Consider the following 18,426-nt stretch of genomic DNA (forward strand, 5'->3'; position numbering starts at 1 on the left):
GATTAAATGGAACAATCAGTAAAACATCCAGAGACATAATAAACATGTGCTTTCCTTTTTTTCTACATATCAAAAGGTCATGTTTGTGGCTCTTAAAGGCTTTCTCAAAGCCTTTTTTTTTTTTGCCGAGACACCCTTGGAGCATGGTGTGGTAGCTACCCATTCCCTCTACACAACCTGTTAAATTCTGATGACTTAGGATTTGAATGATGAAGTATACAGGGGAGAAGTGTCCTGCAACTTACTTCAAAATGGTTTAGGGAAAAAAAATGTATAAATGAAGCAAATATGGCACGTTAGCATCTCATATCTATCTAGGTCATGGTCATGAGTATATGGGAATTTGCTATATTATTCTTTCAACTTTTATGTATATTAGAAATTTTTATAATAAAACCTTGAAAAAAACTTGCTAATTTAAAAGGTAAAAAATGGTACCATCCTTTAAAAAGTCTGCATTGCATTCATTTATTTATTCAACAAATATGAATTCAAAACAGTATGTCATGCAGTGAACAGACCTGGCCCCTGACCTCATGGAGCTTACCATTCAGCATTTCTTTGCGTCAGGTGTTTATCTGCTAATCATACTGTCTGTGCACATTGTCAAGTTTTGTATCTTATTTTTAAACCAATGTACATAGGATCTTTATAGAATTAAAATATTAACTCTTCATGTATCTTATTTATAATAAATTGTTTTCTTTCCCCCCAGGCTCTCAGTTATTTTACGGAAAACATACAGAAGTTACAATATTTTAATGTAGTCAAATCTGCTGACTTTTCTGATGACTTGTTCTATTGATTCTAAATTCTAGACCAAGATCTGGTAGAGATTAAATTGTGTTTACTTTTAGTGATACATATTTATACTACTATATATTGTACATATATATGTTTTACATTTAACTTTTACATCCATTTGGAATTTACCATGAGTATAGTGTGTATTGGAACGTCCCCTCTCAAAACTGGTAACCATATAGTGAATAATCTTTTCCTTCCTTGTTAATTTGTAATGTCTCCTTTATTATAAATGAATATTATGGGTTAAGGTCTATCATTTCTGTGCTATCTTTTCTGCTTTTCTTGTTACTCTCTATACATAGTATCATACCAGTATGACACAATTTTAATTATTGAAGCTTTCTAATATATATTCTATTTCAAGGGACTAATTAATACCCCTTCCTCTTCACATGTTTCTTGGATATTATTTTCTTTTTTGTTATTCAGGTAAATTTCACAATGTTTTTGTCACATTAAAAAAAAACAACAAATTTTAGAATTTTGAATGGAAGAATATGAAACCTACAAATTTGATAACATTGATTGATTTGGAAGAACTGACATCTTTGTAACAATTCTTTTTTCCTTTATGGAAAGGGAGTATTCAAATCCTTATAAATCTCTCTTTTCTGAATTCGTACTAATTCTATTCACTATCAGTCAATTCTTTAGGATATTCTATGTATATAGTATCATATGGAAATAATGATCATTTGTCTCCTTCTTTGAAATATTTATATATTTCTGTTTCCCTATTATTGTGCTGACTAGAATTTTTAAAGCAATGTTACATAGTCACGATGCAGGCATCCTCATTTTGTTACTAGTTTCAACAGAAACACTTCTAACGTTTCACCGTTAATTATAACACTAGCTACTGGTTTGAAACAGATATTCTTAATCATTCTAAGAATGCATCCTTCTATTTTTTTTTTTGGTTTATTGATTAGGTAGAAATGGTTGTTCAATTTAATCAATTTTCTCCTGCATATATTGGAATCAATACGGTTTTACTTCTTTAACCCATTAGCATGACGTAGTTACTATATTAAGCTTTCCTAATATTGACTATTTTTACCTCCTTGCCCCATTGGGTTCTGGTGGATGACTTGTTCAATATATTATTGAATTCTATTTCCTATTCCATTTTCATTCTTTATTATAGTCTCTTTGCCATTTTTAATATCAGGCTTATTTTGCTTTGTAGAAGGAATTGGAGAGCTCTCCATCTTTTGCTAAGCCAAAAACAGTTCAATGTTATCAGTATTATCAAATTTGAAATAATTAACTAGCAAAAACACTTGGGACCAGCGTCTTCTTTGGATAGCGGGTATGGTGCTTTCATAATGATCTCAATTTTTTCTCCCTCAATTAGCAGCATATACACTTTAAGAAAAGCATCTTTTTTTTTTTTTTTTTAAGCCTGTTGTTGTACATACATTTTCTAATATTTTTAAATATCTCTGTGTCTAATGCAATGTCTGCTGTTAGTCTAGTTTATTGTTTGTTGAAAAGCAGAATCAGCTCATGGATAGATTTGCTAATTTCACTGTGTTTTTGTTTTCTAATTCATTTATTTCTGCCTTTATCTTTACTATTTTTTCCCTCTCATTTTCCTTAGGGGCTATTTCCCCACCCCACCCCCAAGATCTCAAGCTCAATGCTTAGTTTATTCTCTTTCAGTCTCTCTCCCTTTTTAATAATAAAAGCATTTAAGGCTATGAGAATAGCATGGGCTGCCTCCTTCAGGTTTAGTTATGTGGCATTGTGGTGGGATAGATCACATTTATAGGGGCTTTCTTTTTTTATTTTTTAATTTTTTTTTTTTTTTTAATTTTAAGAGCTTGTTTTACATTCAACGTTATGTGTACCTTTAGTTTCACTCCCCATTATAGGGCCTTTCTTGCTGTGGTCTTAGTAACTGCCACCAAATGATCAGGTGAAACTATGCAAATAAGGCACTGGTCCACCAAGGAGATTGGACAGCTTGCTAATAATGCAAATAAGGTGCATGTCATTCTTGTGGGGGTGGAACCATGTAATATGTATGGAACTCTAATGAGGGGACTGACAACTTTTGCCATCCTGTTAGGTTTAAATGAGCCATTGCACAGGCAGAAAAGATAACCTCACTATCACCAAGAAAGGAGAGCTGGGAATGGAGTGTATACTTTGGACCTGGAGTCTCTGCAATGAGAAGCTCCTAGACCCAGGAGACAAGAGCTGTAACACCAGAGATGGCACAAGATGGCAAGAAGTGGTGGCAAGCATGTCAAAGAACCAGAAACAGCAGAACCAAGAAGCTGGCAGTGGGTTTCCTGGCCCACAAAGAGAGAGAGCTGAGAGCCTTTGGGCAGGAGGCTTCCTGGTACAGTGGGATACCTCTGGGCACTTGTTGGCAGAACTAGGCTTGCTGACTTATGGAGGGAGAGAGCTGAGAGCCTTCAGGTCAAGGCTTACTGGTGGAGTTGGATGCCCCAGGCACTTACTGGCAAAGATAAAGAGCTTTGTAACATTTACCTAAGCAGTGCAGAGGCCAGGCCGAGTGGCCGAGTGGCCAAGGGGCAGACAGAGCCTGCCTTCAGACACAGCTGAGAAACCTTCCTGAGTGAAGGACTGTATCCCAAGTCATTTTCAATCATGAATTGTAATCAACTAATAAACCCTGAAACTATGAATGTGGTCTGTGAGTTCTGAGTGGCCATTGCCACAAATTATCAAACCCAGCAGAGAAGTGTCATGGGGATGGCTGGTGTCAGGGTTAGTAAAAATGTTGAAGGGTGGAGGCATGTTTGACCTCTACCTCATATGAGTCAGCCTTGAGCTGATCCTGGTGGTGATTTTCTTTGCTAAGTTAGTGGACCTCTGAAACTACCATGCCATTTTTACAGTTGGTGTTAGAAGTGGGACTTGTTGCAATGGCTCCAGACTCATAAAAGCATGGGATTTTGTAAAAGAAAGAATGAAGCATCATGGGAAATGTATCTTTTGATTCTTAGAATGGTTTCTTTAGTTGTTGTTACCTGGAATGGCTGAAAGGAGAGTAAAAGATAATATACTACTTCAGCTGAGGGGAGAAAAGCCACAACTGGAATGGCTTGGGGCAAAAAGCCAGGTTGGTTACAAGACGATTAATAGGGGGTCAGAATCTACTGGCTCCACTCAGCCAGACGCCCAAATCCATATGTATATGAATGGGAAGATGGTCAAGGTGTGAAGAAGAGAAGATGAAACTGGAATGTTTTTAAAAGGGTTATTTATGTGTTTATTTGAATGCTTCTGAGCTGCGGTGTTGGCAAAGAATACCAAATGTACCTAGAACTGCCAGAAGAATAAACAAATCTGTCCTAAAAGAAGTGCAGCTGGGATGCTCCTTGGTAGTGAGAATGGCCAAATTTCATCTCATCTACTTCGGTCATGTTGTCAGACAGGAACATTCCCTGGAGAAAGATAGCATGCTTGGTAAAGTGGAAGATGAGCAAAAAAAGGGGAAGACCCTCAATGAGATAGATTAACACAGTGGCTGCAATGATGGGCTCAGGTATGGCAGGGTGAGGCTGGGGCAGGACTGGGTGGGGTTTCATTCTGTTGTACCTAGGGTCACTATGAGTCAGAGCAGACTCAATGGCACCTAACAACAACAGAAACATGGATATTGAATGTCTCTCTGACCTGTTGTTGTTGTTGTTAGGTGTGGTAAATTAGGTGTCAGAGTCAACTCTGACTCACAGCAACAAATGAGAAAAAACATTGCCCAGTCTGGTGCCATCCTCACAATGGTTATGTTTGAGCCACTGTTGCAGCCACTGTGTCAAACCATCTTGTTGAGGGTCTTCCTCTTTTCCACTGACCCTCTACTTTACCAACTACGATGTCCTTCTCCAGGGACTGGGCCCTTCTGATCCCACATCCAAAGTAAGTGAGATGAAGTTTCACCATCTTCACTTCTAAGGAGCATTCTGGCTGTACGTCATCCAAACAGATTTGTTCTTTCCTCTGGCAGTCTATGGTATAGTCAATATTCTCCACCAACATTATAATTCAAAGGCACCGATTCTTCTTCTTTGGTCTTGCATATTCACTGTCCAGCTATCACAAGCACATGAGGTAATTGAGAATACCATTGCTTGAGCCAGGTGTACTTTAGTCCTTAAAGTGCCATCTTTGCTTTTTAACATTTTAAAGAGGACTTTTGCAGCAGATCTGACCAGCATACCATTTTATTTCTTGACTTCTGCTTCCACTGGTGTTGACTATGGGTCCAAGTAATATGAAATCCTTGCCAAGTTCAGTATGTTCTCCATTAAATCATGACATAGCTCAATGGTCCAGTTATGAGGATTTTTGTTTTCTTTATGTTGAGGTATAATCCACACTGAAAGCTGTATTTTTGATCTTCATTAGTAAATGCTTTAAGTCATCCTTGCTTTCAGCAAGCAAGGTTGTGTTATCTGCATGTCGCAGGTTGTTAATGAGTCTTCCTCCAATCTTGATGCCTTTTTCTTCTGTGTATAGAGTATAGCTTCTCAGGTTATTTGCTCAGCATACTTGAATATGATATATTGATCAAATAAATAATAAATATAGATTGAATAAATATAATGAAAGATACCAGTTCTCCATCTTGCTAGGCTTGAAATGAACCATCCCAGATGCTGAAAGAGGGGAACTATCACTGAGAAAGAAGAGCTGGAAGCAAAGTATATCCTTTAGACCTGGCTTCCCTGCACTGAGAACCTCCTAGATCAAGGAGGCAGAGCTGTAACACCTGAGTCAGCACAAGACAGCGATATTATCAACAAGTACAGTAGTGAATCAGTAGCAACAGAACTAGGAGACTGGCAGGAGACAGTGTAGTGGGCTTCTCAGCCTACAGAGTGAGAAAACTGAATGCCTTCAGGAAGGAGGCTTCCTAGCAGAGTAGGGTGCCTCTGGGCACTTGTCAGTGGCACTAGACTTGCCAACCACAGAGTGAGAACACTGAATGCTTTCAAGCTGAGGCTTACTGGCAAAATGGGGTGCCGTTGACCATTTACTGTTAGAGCTAAAGAGCTTTGTAACATTTGCCCAAGCAGAGGAGGGGCTGACAGCCGAGACGCCAAACGCCAGAGAGAGCCCTCCCTACAGGCATGGCTAAGAAGAGGCTATCCTGATCGAAGAACTGTATCTGGAGTCATTCTTAATCCTAAATTATAACCTGTTACTTCCCTAACAAACCGCATAACGGTGAGTATGGTCTGTGAGTTCTGTGTGGCCACTACAGCAAAGTACTGAACACAAGAGAGAAGTAGAGAGTGCTGTGAGAGGAACAGCTGATGTCAGAATTGGTAAAAGCTTTGGACTGTCAAGGTATATTTGACCTTCACCTTATAGGAGCCAGCCTTGTGCTGGTACTGAGAGTGCTTCTCCTTTCTCCCCCTAAAGTTAGAGGCGCTCTGATGCCAATGTGCCATTTTTACAGGCATTCCAGTTTTCAATACTTTCTAAATATTTGCCACTATATTCTGTATTTCTTCCTTGACCCAACATCAATTTAAGACTATTTTTTAAGTCCCCACCACCACCACCAAGGTACTGGGTTTTCGTTTCATTTTGCTTAAGTTTACAGTATTATTGGTTAGGCTTACTTCATGGTGATCAAAGGACACATCAACTGGCACAATTTCTATTTTGGGTAGAATATAAGTTCTTGTAGTTGGTTACTGGTGGCTGAAAGAAATGTCTAAAAAGCATATGCTGACTTGCAAAGCCCAAGTGGCTTTAAAAGTTTTTCCTTGCCATAATGTTATGTAAAACGAAAATATATTAAGTCCAATGTGCTTTTAAAGCAATTTAAAATATAGTATATTTACATATGTGCATAGACAAAGACAAAATACAGAAAGGTAGTAAACAGTGGTCATTTCTAGTTACTGAGATTATGGCAAATCAAAAGGTGTGGGGTTCAAACCCACAGCAGCTCCACAGGTGGCAGTCTGCTCCTGTAGAGATTATAATCTTGGAAACCCCATGGGGCAGTTCTACTCTGTCCAATAGGGTCACTATGACTCGAAATTAACTCAATGGCAATGGTCTTAGTTTTTATCCTTTTCTGTATTTATCATTTTTTCTATATAAAATTCTCTATTTTAATAATAAGATTTCTTTAAATGTTTATTTGCCTAAGGTTTGGTTGCAAAAATGCTCAGCTGGTCAAACAATCTTTCTGCAAAGCTCTCCCTGGCCACAGAGTTAAGGAAGCCACCAAAAAGAACTTAAGGAATAATTGGATTTGGACCCAAAACTGTGTCGATAACTGAAGATGGTGTAATGAACCATCTTCACACAGGGATCCTGTGAGGAAACGACAGTCACTTTCTAGTTCTGGAGGTCCCCTCTGGAGGAGGAAATTCATGGTCAGGGGGTACCCAGGAGAGAGCCACTCTCATCCCTCCATGCTCTTTACTCTCAATCGAGAATTCTTCCATTATTGTGGTGGCCATTTTCCATCAAAAGGGAAAGAGTGGGTATATGAACAGTAGGCAATGAAATCCAACGACCATCTTCAGTTATCAACACAGTTTTGGGTCCAAATCCAATTATTCCTTAAGTCCTTTTTGATGGCTTCCTTAACTCTGGGGCCAGGGAGAGCTTTGCAGAAAGATTGTTTGACCAGCTGAGCGTTTTTGCAACCAAACCTTAGGCAAATAAACATTTAAAGAAATCTTATTATTAAAATAGAGAATTTTATATAGAAAAATTGATAAATACAGAAAAGGATAAAAACTATGAAATGTAATCCAACGACCGCAACTGACCCATGCAGGCTTTTTTTTCCTTTCTTTCTCAATTGAGAACATGATTTCTAGGGCCACTCAAATAAACTACATTTTCAATTCAAGGTCAACTGCAGACACCATCTGAATTCAGAGACATTCTGGATAAACCCCAGTTGTTGTTGTTGTCATTATGTGTCGTTGAGTCGGACCCAACTCATAGCGACCCCTCCTTGGGTTTCTGAGGCAGTATCACTACGGAAGTAGATTGCCCCATCTTCCGTCCGAGGAACCACCAGCCTTCTGGTTAGCAGTCAAGTGCCTTAGGCACTATGCAGTTAGAGTCCTTGGAAACAGGAAAGGTAGATATTCACCTAGGATGTTCTACCAACTCCTGTTGCTCACCTCATTCCAGCTCTGGAGAGGGGATGGTCCTATTTCCACAAAGCTGCCAGGTCAGCATGTATGACTGAAAACTTCAGAGAGATCTAGAGGCCTGCTTGGTGACTACCCACCCTGAGAAGAAATCAGGGACAGAAGCTGAGGGAGAGGCAGCAGGGAAGATGACGGATGAAAGAGAGGCAGGAAGCACTAAAGGGAGAGAGGAGGCGGTCGTTCTTGGGAGGTCCATCATTTTATCAGCATAAGTGTGGGCAGTGCACAGGCACCATGATAGCACCAGGGACCTGGGCTGACTTCCCCTCTCGCATTTATTACCATCACTGGGAGTCATCCTGCACTGGGGTCTTCCTCCTGTTTTTCCCACCTCCATTCTCACTGACCTGAATCCTCTGTACTAGGGAAAAAAAAAATGGTAGGGAAGAAAGCAATATGCACGTCTAGGAAGAAGAGGGCAAAGGTGGGCCACCAGATGTCTCAACTGGCTTCCAATGAGCCCAGCTCAGTCAGAGGGTTAGATCTTGGTCCACTGAGTCAGATGGAGGAAAACACTCTTACAGAGTTGGCAGAAGAGAATCCTGACCAAAGTGCTCTTTTCTATAGGAAATGTATTAAGGTGATCATGCAAATATGGCAAAGGCCAAAAAGAAGTGCAGGGCTGGGCAAAGAGACGCTTGTAAGTGTCTAGCTCTGCAGCAAAGTGCCTCACCTCATAGGAAGGCTCACTATCCAGGAGTGGCTTAGATAAGAGGCCACTTGGGAGGAGGTTCTGACGATGCCATCAGGGCAAAGAACCCGAGGATCTTTTCTCCATAACTGTCCAGCCTTCTCCTTCCTGCCCTCTGTCCTGGGTATTCCACACAGTGACCACTTCAAGTATATTTATGTTCAAACCTGATGCCATCTACAGGTTCCAACTGTGTGTACACAGCAGGCTGAGCCACCCAAATTAGAATGCAGCCAAAGGGCTTGCAGCCCCCAACTCTGTTCTTTGGAAGAGTGCTCCCCAGAGAAGGGATGCTCTGAATGAATTAGTCAGCAGAGGGACATCTGCTGAAGGAGAGCAGGTCTTTCAGCTTTTTTTTTTTTTTTTTCGTAATCTTTCCAATGATTCATCTGACCCCCTCTACATCTCCTGCTTTACTTTACTGCTGTGTCCTAGGAGTTAGGTTACAAGTGTGGAAAGTGTGCAAACTTTGAACTAAGACACACCTGGGTTCAAATCCCACTACCATCCCTTATAGGTGTGCTGCTGTTGTTGTTAGGTGCCGTCAAGTCATCTCCAAGTCATAGTGACCTTATGAACAACAGAACAAAACACTGCCCGATCCTGTGCCAACCTCACAATCTCTACTATACCCAAGCCCATCACTGCAGCCACTGTGTCAATCCATCTTGTTGAGGGCCTTCCCCTCTTTCGTTGACACTCCACTTTACCCAGCATGACATCCTTCTCTAGAAAAAGGTCCCTTCTGACATGACCAAAGTAGGTGAGATGCAGTCTGGCCATTCTCACTTCCAAGAGCATTCCTGCCGCACTTCTTCCAGGACAGATGTGTTAGTTCTTTTAGCAGTCCATGATACTTTCAGCATTCTTTACCAACACTACAACTCAAAAACATCAACTCTTCTCTGGTCTTCCTTATTCATTGTCCAGTTCTCACATGCATATGAGATGGCTGAAAATACCATGGCTTCGGTCAGGCGCATCTTAGTCTTCAAGGAGAAATCTTTGCTCTTCAGCACTTGAAAGAGGTGTTTTGCAACAAATTTGCCCAATGTGATACGTCTTTTGATGTCTTAACTGCTGCTTCCATTGGCATTGAATGTTGTTGTTTTGTTGTTGTTAAGAGCCATCGAGTCGTTCCCGACTCATAGCAACCCCATGCACAGCAGAACGAAACACTGCCCGATCCTGCGCCAGCCCCACAATCCCTGCTATACTTGTGTAGAACCCAAGAAATATGAAGTCTCTGACAACTTCAATCTTTTCGCCATTTATCATGATGCTGCTTATTAGTCCAGTCGTGAGGATTTTTGTTTTCTTTGTATTGAGGTATAATCCATAGTGCAGACTGCAATCTTTAATTTTCATCAGTAAGTGCTTACTTTCAACAAGCAAAGTTGTGTCATCTGCATATCTCAGGTTGTTAATGTGCCTTCCCCCAATCCTGATGCCACATTCTTCTTCATATAGTCTGGCTTCTCAGATTATTTGTGCAGCATACAGACTGAATAAGTATGGGGAAAGGACACAATCTTGACATACTCCCTTCCTGATTTTAAACCATGCAGTATCCCCTTGTTCTAATGGAACACCAGCCTCCCAGTCTATGTACAGGTTCCTCATGAGTACAATAAGTATCCTGGAATTCTTCTCAATATTATCCACAATGTTATGATCCACACAATCAAAAGCTTTTGCATAGTTAATAAAACACAAGTAAACATCTTTCTGGTATTCTTTGCTTTCAGCCAAAATCCATCTGACATTAGCTATGATGTCCCTCACTCCATGTCTCCTTCTGATCCAGCTTACACTTCTAGAAGTTCTCTGTCAATATACTGGTGCAATCATTTCTGAACTATCTTCAGCAAGATTTTACTTACATGTGATATCAATGATATTGTTCGGTAATTTCCACATTCTGTGGGATCACCTTTCTTTGGAATGGGTACATAAATGGATCTCTTCTAGTCAGTTAGCCAGGTAGCTGTCTTCCAAATCTCTTGGCATAGCCAAGTGAGTGCCTCCAGCACAGCATCTGTTTGTTGAAACATTTCAATAGGTATTCCATCAATTCCTGGAGCCTTGTTCTTTGCCAATTCTTTCAGTGCAGCTTTGACTTCTTCCTTCAATACCATTGGTTCTTGATCATATGCCACCTCCTGAAATGGGTGATCATCTATCAATTCTTTTTGGTATAGTGACTCTGTGTATTCCATCCATTTTCTTTTGATGTTTCCTGCATCATTCAACATATTGCCCATGGAATCTTTCAATATTGCAATTCAAGCCTTAAATTTTTTCCTCAGTTCTTTCAGCTTGAGAACAAGTGTGTTCTTCCCTTCTGGTTTTCTAACTCCAGGTCTTTGCACATTTCATTATAATAATGGACTCTGTCTTCTAGAGCTGCTCTTTGAAATCTGTTCAGCTCTTTTATCCTGTCAATTCTTCTATCCTCTTTAGCTACTCTCTGTTCAAAGGTAAGTTTCAGTGTCTCTTCTAACATCCATTTTGGTCTTTTCTTCCTTTCCTGTCTTTTTAACGACCTTTCTTCATGGACGATCTTCTTGATGTCATCCCACAATTCCTCTGGTTTTCAGTCATTGGTGTTCAATGCATCAAATCTATTCTTTAGATGGTCTCTAAATTCAGGAGGGATATAATCAAGAGCCAATATTTTGGCTCTTGTGGACTTATTTTAATTGTCTTCAGCTTCAACTTGAACTTGCATATGAGCAGTTGATGGTCTGTTCCACAGTCAGCTCCTGGCCTTGTTTTGGCTGAAGATATTGAACTTCTCCATTGCCTCTTGCCACAGATGTAGTCAATCTGATTCCTGTATACTCTGTCTGGTGAAGTCCATGTATACAGCCGGTGCTTATATTGTTGAAAAAAGGTATTTGCAATGAGTAAGTCTCTGGTCTTGCAAAATTCTATCGTGCAATCTCCAGCAACATTTCTATCACCAAGGCCATATTTTGCAACTCCCAGTGATTCTTCTTTATTTCCAACTTTTGCATTTCAATCACCAGTGATAATTAACATATCTTGATTGCATGTTAGGTCAATTTCAGACTGCAGAAGTTGGTAAAAATCTTCAATTTCTTCATCTTTGGCTTTGGTGGTTGGGATGTAAATTTGATTAATAGTGGTATTAACTGGTCTTCCTCAGGCATATGGCTATTATCCCATCACTGACAGCATTGTACTTCAGGATAGATCTTGATACATTCTTTGTGATGATGAATGCCACACCATTCTTCTTCAATTTGTCATTCCCAGCATAGTAGATCATGTGATCATGTGATTGAAAATGGCCAAAACCAGCCCATTTCAACTCACTAATGCCTAGGATACTGATCTTTATGGGTTCCATTTCATTTTTGACAACTTTCAATTTTCCTAGATTCATACTTCGTACACTCCATGTTCCAATTATCAATGGATGTTTGCAGCTGTTTCTTCTCATCTTGAGACGTGCCACATCAGCAAATGGGGGTCCTGAAAGCTTTACTCTATGCACATCATTAAGGTTGGCTCTACTCTGAGGAGGCAGCTCTTCTCCAGTCATATTTTGAGTGCCTTCAGACCTGAGGGACTTATTTTCCAGCATTAAATCGCACAATGTTTCACTGCTATTCATAAGGTTTTCACTGGCCAGTTCTTTGAGAAGTGGATGGCCTCCTCCTTCTTCTGAGTCTGCCTTAGTCTAGAGGCTCTGTTGAAACCTGTCCACCATGGGTAACCCTGCTGGCCCTTGAAATACCAGTAGCATAGCCTCTAGCCTCATAGCAACATTCAACCTACCACATTAGGACCAACTGACAGACAAGTTTGTCTTCTCTGGCTGTTCTACACTGCTCTGCTTATTTCCTGGTCTCCCTGACCCTGCTCGCTTACCCAGCCTGCCCCAGGGGCAAACACCTACCTTCTACTGGTCCTGGGGCTGGCTTATAGGTGTGAGGTCTTGGGAAAATGACCACCTTCATGAACCTCAGTGTCCCTGTCTTTAAAACAGGGCTTTGAACAAGTTTAAAAAAGTTCAATCATGGCTAACAGAAACAAGGGCAGCATATGTATTGCATAGCAACTAAGTCTCTTGTGTGTGGGATTTTGACCCAAGTAGGAAACAGGCAGCAGTACTCCACTCAAAGATGGTGGCTGGCTGACACACATTCAGAGTGGTGCGGATGGGCACCATCACTGAGTGGGGCACTACTGCGTATTTCCTCTAGGGTCAAAATCTGATGTGCAAGAGATTTGAATGCTATGCAATGTGTATGCTGGCCTTGTTTCCATCAGCCATGACTGAACTGTTTCGAACTGGTTCAAAGCTCTGCTTTAAAACAGGGACAGAATTGCTGTTTCTTACAAGGTCATTGACTGAAAAGAGTCTAGCCCAATACCTCACCATCCATCTGTCAAATTGCTGTACTGTAATAGGTAGGTTTCAGCAAAGCTTCTAGGCTAAGAAAGACTAGGAAGAAAGGCCTGGTGATCTTCTTCCAAACATTAGCCAACGAAAACCATATGGATCACAACAGAATATTTTCTGATAAAGTGCTGGAGGCTAAGCCTCCAAGGTTAGAAAGTACTCAAAATACACAGTGGCCGCAACAATGGTCTCAAGCATAGCAATGATTGTGAAGATGGTACAGGACCAGGCAATGCTTTGTTCTGTTGTATATGAGGTCCCCATAAGTTGGAATCAATGCAATGGTGATTAACAATAACAAAGCCTAGGATGTGACCTGTAGCAAGTGTTCAAAACAAACATTGGTTCTCAATCCCTTCCTCTTGCTAGGATTAGGTGAAATCTAGTCTGAAGATGTCATTCATTCATGCAGCATTTCTGAAGACCTTCCAACATTTCCAACTCAATTCAGTTATTTTAAATACATATTAAGAACACACTTCTCCCCAAAAAGAACACAACCCAATGGAAACAATTCACTTGGAGTTATATCTCAGTGAGTTTTAAGAAACACAATCAACCACACAAAAAACAGCTGCAGAAATTACCTGTAAACAGCTGGTGTGAAGCAGAAATTTTAAGTGAAATGAGAAAGAATTCAAGCAAAAGTGCTGTTATTATTTCTCTAAAGGATTTCTCGACTCTCAGGTCAACATTTCCAGGGGATGTCCCCACATGCACTGAACAAAAGCATAAGCTCCAAATTCCCTGATTTATGGCACAGTGATATGATCATGTAGCTTCTTCACTCAGAACCCACTGCTGATTCCCCCAGGAAGTCCCAGCCTTTTGACACACTCCAGATTGGCCTCTTTTTACTCCTTCAGTTCCACCTTCTACCATCCTTACCATGCCATCCATACCAAACCACCTCTGACTCATAACATACCCTATTCTCGCTGTCTCTCCATATTCTACTCCCCCTGATGGAATGCCCCTGTTCCCTTTCTGCAGACTCAGCTAAATACCACTTCCTCCAGGCAGTCTTCCCTGCACCACCACCCCACCCCATCCCCACCACATGTGAAAACTCAGGTTCCCTTCCTGAGCTCCCTGTTTACATATCCCATACTACCTCTAGGACTGGGGTTCTCCCTGGGAATAGAGACCATGCCATTCACCTTTATATCACAGAATTTGGCATATGGTAGATGTTTGGTAACTATCTGTTGATTAAACGAAGGAATAAAAAGATGACAAAGGGAGATTTTTAAGAGAAAAGAGCATTCAGGACTGCACAGGTCTTTCTCCCAACTTCCCACCCCTGTGGTCCACAGGCGTAACAATAACCATCCATGACACACACACAGAGCACAGCTATAACAACTAGACTCATGACACCGTTTGACAGGTCTTGAAATCAAAGCTCAGGGAGGGTGTGGCTCATCAGAGCAATAAGATGGTGAGCTACACACAAAGTCATGGGTCCCCAGATCCTGAGTCCTGGGGCTTGAAGGGAGTTAAGTAGGGAGAGATCTTTTAGAACTGTTCCTATCCATAGGGAAAAAGAGCAGCTCTGTGTTTCAAGTAGTTTCTGTTCTACAAAGAACATGGGGGCCAGAGTTCCCCAAGGCCAAGAAGGTATCAGATCAGAAAACAGAATACACACCAGAGCAAACATTTGATTCCGTCAGGCCACACAGAACCACTACCCTCACGCTTGGGCCAAACACTCCCCACACCGCTAAGGGCTAGGTTGTCACACCCTCTTTCACAAGACACCAAAGTTGTCTGCTACTTATGCCCTTAGAGGGTATAACACCATTGAAAGTGGGTCCACATTTTCCTAAAATCTTAATTGGCTAAGAAGCAAAGTGACAAGTGTCAACTGAATCTAGGACTGCAGAGTGGGATCTGTGATATGGTATCATACATTAGGGGAGGGAGCTAGAGAGTATGGACAGGGATGGGCCATTCAGGGAATAGAGGGACTATCAGGAAGATAAGATATCTCATCTCCTAGGCAGATAAGGGGCTAAAATGACAAAGGAGCTGGAAGCCATCACTGGCACCATAGAGAAAGAAAGAGCATATTAGATTTTAAACAAAGCCCACCCCAGGGGAAACATCCAGCTCCCTCTCCCAACCTGCGCCTCTCATTTCCAGCACACGAGTCATCAGGTTCATATAAACCGAGACGTCCCTCATCTCAAGGGGCTGGGGTTTTGTGTTTTTGTTTTCGGTAACCCATATGGGCAGCAGCTGGCATGCTGTGTCTCTTGGGGGAAAAACAGCTCGGGCCTCCACAGCCCCTCTGGCCTTCCTGCCAGGCCTGAGGAAAGAGGGCAGACTCTGGTTGGGCCTCAGCTGGACCAGCACTGCTGGGACAGGAGGGGGCAGGGGCAGGGAAGCCAGCAAACTGAAGAGGGAAAGAGCAGTGATGTGGCTGGGTGTGCCCAGTTCAGACACGAAGTACTGGCCTATGGGTCAGCAGGAGCAAAAAGGAAAGAGAAAAGCTAAGGAGAACAGAAGTCCTCAGAGGCCCCCAAAACTATCATAAAGAATGAATGCTACGGGCGAGCTAATCTGTGACTCCTGGAGGAGGAAGAGAGTGGAAAAGGAGGAAGAGCCAGTGAGGAGCAGGAACAGGAAGGCCCAATTTAGCCTAAGCAAATGTTACTTCCTCAGTAATTCCATCAAACCTCACCCCCTCCCCCATGCCAGGAGATGACTGAGGATTCTGCTGCAAGGGGCTGAAGGTCTGATGCGGGATCATAGGCCTACACAGAAAGTCTTCTGTCCTCCCAACCCTGTAAACACAAACCCAGCCAGGGAGGACCAGCCTCAGCATTTGTTCATTTGCTTGCAGTGGTCTCTGGCATTAGGGTAGGATGTTTGTTTTGTGAAAATCCTCTTGGATGAAAGATCAGTCCCCTGACAGACTCTGGACTCTCCTGGAATCCTCAAAGCCAGCTCTGCCCCAGGCACTCCCAAGGATGGGCACCTTGAAACGGTTCCCCTGGGTTAGCCATATGCCTGCCCAGCTGCCTAGAGTCAGAAAGGTTAGAAGACAAGGCCACTAGCTCCCACCACAAACAAAGGGGCAAGGATGGGAGACTAGCTTTCATAAGTCAGCTAGTATCCTGGGTCTCTCAGGCCTTTTCCTGGCCATTGCTTTTTTTTGTGTGTGTGGTAAATATATATATAATAAAACATTTGCCATTTCAACAACCTTCACATGTACAGCTCAGGGACATTAAATATGTTCATCACCATTCCCAAATTTTTCTATCACCCTTAACAGAAGTTCAGTGTTCTCCTAAAGCCAATGATCAAATATTTCGACCAAATGTTTCAAGATGAGTAAAACATTTGGAGAGAGGTGCCTTAAAAATCCACACCAGCATTTTAAAAAGAGTAAGGCTTAATTTTCAGTTTAAAGAAATCAAAATACTGTATAACGTTTCTCGAGGGCAATTTAACCAACGAAATCAAGACTTTTCAATGTGTCCTCGGCCCAGTGATTCTCTTCATACAAATGTATCCTAAGGAAAAGAGCAAAAATATCCAAGGATGTTCACCACAGTGTTCTTTAAAAGACAGAAATGAATAAATTATGATTCATTTGCAACACTGTAAAATAATTTGGAGAAAAATATTTAACCCAATGGGAAATTTAATAACATATTTAAGTAAAACATTTTGTTACTCCACCTTATCCCCTCCCCGCCCTTTTTTAGGGTATATATAGTATGAACTCATTTTTTAAAATTAAAAGATATACACTAGAAGATTATATAATATACTCAAATATTAGATTGTAGGTGGTGTTAATTTTCTTCTTTTCGCCTGTTTATACTTCCTGAATTTGCTGCAATAATCATGAATCATTTTGTAACAGGAAGAAAAAAAATCAATAAAAGCTATTTTCTAAAAAACAAAAAAGGAATATAGTAAGATCCAAGAGATTATTCATTCAAATCTAAACTGAATTCTTAAAAAAAAAAAAAAAATCACTGGACAGAGAAACTTTAAAACCACCCACGAATAACTTCAAGGACTAAGAGGTGGTTCCCAGTAAAGAAGAAATAAAATTCTCCAGAAGGTCATAGTGATACAGGAAAGGTGGGAGCCACCAGCATGGAACGCAACTCATTAGAAATTTCCATTGAGTACTCAGACCCAACTTTTCAGTGCAGGTCCCTTGAGAAACTGTTGCTGGATGAGGGGGGATGAGATGGAAGCAGAGGGGTAGAGGTGCTAAGAGGCAAAGCAAATCGCCATTGTCACTTCACCTTTTTCCTTGTTTAAGGTGAAGACAATTAATTGCCACTTTAGACAATAAATTCTAAGGCGGGAAAAGAGGCCAGCCAGTTCCTGAGCTGAGATTGGTTAATGTAGATGGCAACAGAGAATGAATTTTTACAACAAAACAAAAAAACACAACCCAAACAGTTTCCATTGAGTTGATTCAGACTCAGCAGCCCCATGTGTGCAGTGTAGAACTGTATTCCATACGGTTTTCAAGGCTTTTGGAAGTAGATCACCATGTCTTTATTAGGAGGTGTCTCTGGGTGGATTTAGGACCTTCAACCTTCCAGTTAACAGTCATAAGCACTTAACTAATTGTGCCACCTCAGGACTTCCACAACCAAGGCATAAAAAGCCCTAAAATAGAGGTTTAGAAGAGAAATTCTGACAAGCTCTTTGAAGCAAAAGAACTCAGCTGATATTACACAGAAGTTTTTCTGGATAATGAGATAGAGCACAAGAAGATAATGGAGTGGAACGCTACGGGAAGGTTTTAAGAGTACTTAAAGTGTACATTTAGGAGCTCTGGTAGCATAGTGCCTAAGGCACTTGACTGCTAACCAGAACGCTGGCGGTTCAAACCCACAAGCCACTCCTTGGAAGGAAGGTTGGGCAATCTACTTCCGTAGTGAAACCCAAGAAGGGGTCCTTATGAGTCGGGTCCAACTCAATGGCACATAACAACAAAACAACAAAGTGTACATTTAAAGAAGCAGGCCTCTGCATAAGAGAGATGCCCAATGGACCAAGGGCATCGCTTACAGACCAAAGGGCACAGATTTATGTGTTCAAGTATCAGGAAAATCTGAGGAGCAATGGGACAGTCTAAATTTTTCTAGTCTTCTTTATGATCAAAACCTTTACATTCTAAAGTCTATTTCAAATATCAAAATTCATTTGCTTGGGAAATGTTTATTGGGTACTCCTATCCATTCAGTAAGGAGCTCTGGTGGCATAATGCCAAGGCATTTGACTGCTAACTAGAATGTTGGTGGTTCAAACCCACCAGCCACTCCATGGAAGGAACACTG

Source organism: Orycteropus afer, unplaced genomic scaffold (genome assembly GCF_000298275.1).
Source record: "Orycteropus afer afer isolate SDZICR_OR568_19922 unplaced genomic scaffold, OryAfe1.0 scaffold00132, whole genome shotgun sequence".
Classification (NCBI taxonomy): domain Eukaryota; kingdom Metazoa; phylum Chordata; class Mammalia; order Tubulidentata; family Orycteropodidae; genus Orycteropus; species Orycteropus afer.